This window comes from Mobula birostris, chromosome 13, assembly GCF_030028105.1.
Source record: "Mobula birostris isolate sMobBir1 chromosome 13, sMobBir1.hap1, whole genome shotgun sequence".
NCBI classification, from domain to species: Eukaryota; Metazoa; Chordata; class Chondrichthyes; order Myliobatiformes; family Myliobatidae; genus Mobula; species Mobula birostris.
Genome location: NC_092382.1, coordinates 13,449,594 through 13,454,126, shown reverse-complemented (window position 1 = coordinate 13,454,126; position 4,533 = coordinate 13,449,594).

Here is a 4,533-nt window from a genome sequence, read left to right as displayed (position 1 = left end):
TCTCTTCCCTCTCTCTCAGCCCCACCATCCGTACACGGGCCCCGGGGAGCTTCCGGCTGATGAGGGAATGGGAACCGATGGGTCTCTCAGACAGAGCTGAGCTCCAGCTGTCTAAATGCAAGGATCGGGAACTCGGAGAAAGGGAACAAAATCTTTTACATCAGCTGTTGTGAAAATCACCTTTGTTCTGCCTCCAGTCACAAACCAGAGAAAATCTGCAGATGCTGGAAATCCGAGCAACACACACAAATTGCTGGAGGAACTCAGCATTAGTACTCTTTTCCATAGATGCTGCCTGGCCTGCTGAGTTCCCCCAGCATTTTGTGTCTGTTGCTTGTTCCACCCCCTCTTGTTCTGGACTTTCTACCCGTGAGAACATGTTTTTTTTATTTTTTTTATTTTTGTTATTTTCTACAAACTACAGCGTTGAAGAAAAAATCAATAGTGTAAATAGTGGGATCATTGTAATACAGACAAAAATAGCAATAATACATATCTTAACAAATGAGCAAGTCACCCATATTAAAAATGAAAAGTTAGAAAGGAAAGCTCCCAACCCACCCACGATCCAACTCCAAGCCAACCATTACATTATAAGTATAAATATTTAAAAGGACATTTGAGATAAACTTCTATCACCCCAGAACTATGTATTGTAGTAAAAAGAGAAATGATTGATTAAAAAAAAAGTAGCCTGCTACCTAATCAAAGAAAGCTGGAAATGCAGGCTCTGACTATCAAAGGAAGAAAAAAATACACTTGTCAATCAAGGTGAGAATTATGAAAATATTTTAAAAACGGTCCCCACACCTCATGGAACTTTATATGCTAATTTAAAAGTGAATAGTAAATCTTTTAAAGATCTAAACAAGACACAATATCCCTGAGCCATCGAACATGCGTAGGGGGAACTACATCTCTCCACAAGGTGTACTGCACGTCCAGCTAAAAGAGAGACAAAAGACAATGTTCGTCATTTAGCCGGGATCAAATGCTTGTCAGAGTCTCGAGAAATACCGAAAAGAGCGAATAAAGGATCAGGTTCCAAATGACAGGGACATGTTTTGACCTGTTCTCTCCAGGTACATAATGATATCAAACACCTTTGCCCTGGGCAACAAGTAGCTTTCACATCACAAATGTGCCAGACTCCAATGAGACAGACTACTGCCCTTCCCTTCATATTCATTGGCATTGCCATCACTGAGTTCACCACCGTCAGTCACCTGGGGGAGGGTTCAGGGGAAATATTTATGTACAATACAGAAACTGGTGTTACCTGTGTGTATTGTGGTGATGTAAAAGTTACTGGAGAATTTACAAGTGGGAAGAAGTGGAGTGATATTTGGAAATCTGAGTTTTTAAAGCGTAATTTAGCAAGCAAACCACATATGGACAATGTGCAAAAGCTCTGGCGAGAAAATCCTTCATTACCCGTTACAGGCCTGCTACATAGGTTGTGTGAGAGTGCAGATGAACTCGATCGAAGCCAGAGAAGATCAAAGTTCTTACTGACAGTGATTTGCTAGCTGTTGAAATAAATACCTCTCTATAGAAAATTCACGATGCAGATGTTGTCACTGGGTAAAAAAAAATGCACAGTACAAGATTGATGTGCACACTGGTCATTACAAATTAGAGGGGACATTGGTGGGAGGGTGAGGAGACCTCCAGTGTCCCTGATGCCCTCACCTACAAGATGTGCATCCAGCTGCAGCTTGTAACCCTGCACTTTAAGGGGTTGGAACTTGAGATGGATGATTTCTGGATCATCCAGGAGTTGGAGAGGGTGATAGATATGACACGAAGAGAGGTGAGTTACACCCAAAGTGCAGGACACAGGAAACTAGGTGAGAGTCAGGAAGGAGAATGAGGTTAAATAGCCATCGCAGAGTACTCTTGTGTCCATCCCACACAACAACAGGTGGAACCACTTTAGAAACTGTTGAGATTACCTGGCAGAGAAAAATCAAAGGGGTGATAGGGAATTCGTTAGTTAGAGGAACAGAACAAGAGGGGACTAATATCCCAGTGGTGAGGCTCGCTAGTGCTAGTGTGGGGAGAGGGTGATGTGGTTAAAATAAGTTGTAGGGGGAATGGGAGCCAGAATGACAGAACAGATAGTGGAGAGGGTGAATTGAATGGAATTGACTTTATTGCATACGTCCTTCATATACATGAGGAGTAGAAATCTTTACATCTCCATCTAAATGTGCAATGTGTAATTTATAGTCATTTATAATAAATAGTTTGTACACAGGACAGTCAATATAACATAGAAATTCAATTGTATCAGCATGAATTAATCAGTCTGATGGCCTGGTGGAAGATGATGTCCCGGAGCCTATTGGTCCTTTTGCTGTGGTACCGTTTCCTGGATGGTAACAGCAGGAACAGTTTGTGGTTGTGGTGAATTGGGACTCCAATATCCATTGGGCCCTTTTCACACACCTGTCTCTGTAAATGTCCTGAATAGTGGGGAGTTCACATCTACAGATGCGCTGGGTTGTCCGCACCACTCTCTGCAGGTTCCTGCGATTAAGGGAAGTACAGTTCCCATACCAGGCAGTGATGCAGCCAGTCAGGATGCTCTCAATTATGTCCTTGTAGAAAGTTCTTAGGATTTGGGGCCCCATCCCAAACTTCTTCAACCGTCTGAGGTGAAAGAGGTGCTGGTGTGCTTTTTTCACAACACAGCCGGTATGTACAGACCATGTGAGATCCTCGGTGATGTTTATGCTGAGGAACTTAAAGCTGTTCACCCTCTCAACCCCAGATCCATTGATGTCAATAGAGGTTAGCCTGTCTCCATTCCTCCTGTCGTCCACAATCTGCTCCTTTGTTTTTGTGACAACGAGGGAGAGTTTGTTTTTTTGACACCAGTCAGATGTTGTTCAGACCTCAGACAGAGTCAGCAATCAAATGGTTGAGCATGGAGCGATGAATGTGCTGAGCTGTGTATATCACAATGCAAGAAGCATCGTAGGAAAGCCAGATGAGCTCAGGACAGGGAATTATGATATTGTAGCCATTATTGGGACTTGGTTGCACTCAACAGTCTGAGAGATTTAGAGGAACAAATTTGTAGAGAGATTGCAGACCATGCCAAGAAACAAAGGTGTGATTTTAACTTTCCATATATTGACTGGGACTCCCATACTGTAAAAGCTGTCAAGGGGGTAGAGGTTGCCAAATGTGCCCTTAATCAGTTCATAGAATTCCCGACATAGAAGTGTGCAATGAGCTGTTAGGAAATGATCCAGGGCTGATGATCGAAATTAGTGATCATAATGCCATGAGATTCAAAGTAAATATGGCAAAAGAGAGGTCTGCACTACGGGTTGAGATTCTAAATTGGAGAAAGGTCAATTTTGATGGTATCAGAAAGGATCTGACAAGTGTGGTTTGGGACAGGCTGTTTTCTGGCAAAGGAGTACTTGGTAAGTGGGAGGCCTTCAGAAGTGAAATTCTGAGGGTGTAGAGTTTGTATGTGCCTGCCAAAATAAAAGTTGAAAGGTAACTGGTGCAGGGAACCTTGGTTTTCAAGAGATATTGAGTCTCCGGATATTTTGTTCCTCTAAATGCCTCAGACTGTTGGGTGCTACCAAGACTCATTAATGACTACAATATCATAATTCCACCCCCCGAGCTCATCCGACTTCTTGTTTTAGTTGTCTTCTGCAGGTTTCTAAAATTTTCCCAATAGTTTTTGCTCTTTTGTTTGCCCTCTCTATGGCTTTTATGTTAGCTTTGGCTTCTCATTTCATCCACAATTGTGTCCTCCTGCCTTTCCAATGCTTCCACTTCTTTGGGATGTGTTGATCACTCAGCTCCTGAATTGCTCCCAGAAGCTCCAGCCATTGCTGCTCCATTGTCACTCCTACCTTTTCCCTTCCAAAGAAGTTTGTCCAGCTGCTCTGTCATGGAAACACGGAGAAGTTCAGTACAGAAACAGGCTATTTGGCCCATCTAGTCAATGCCAAAAAAAACATTTGAGCTGTCCAATGCAACTACCTGCACTGGGACCATCGTCCTCCATACCCCTACCATCCAGGCTCCCATCCAGACTTCTTTTATATGGTGAAAATGAGCTCATATTCACCACTTGTGCTGACACTCTCACGACCATTTCAGTAAAGAGCTTTTCCAAATGTTTCTGTTTAATTTTCACCTTCCCCACTTACCCATGACCTCTGGTTGTCATCCCACCCAACCTCAGTGGGAAAAGCTGCTTGCATTTACCCTGTCTATACCCTCATAATTTTGTATACTTCTTTCCAATCCTCAAAGCAATGTGTACTTTCCTTGTTTATGTTTAGAGCCTTTTTTAGATGTATAAGATGATGAGGGGCATTGATCATGTGGATAGCCAGAGGTTTTTTTCCCAGGGCTGAAATGGCTAACGCGAGGGGGCATAGTTTTAGGTGCTTGGAAATAGATACCGAGGGGATGTCAGGGGTAAGTTTTTCACACAGAGAGTGGTGGGTGTGTGGAATTCACTGCCGGCTATTTGTGTGAGAGTGTACCAGTTAC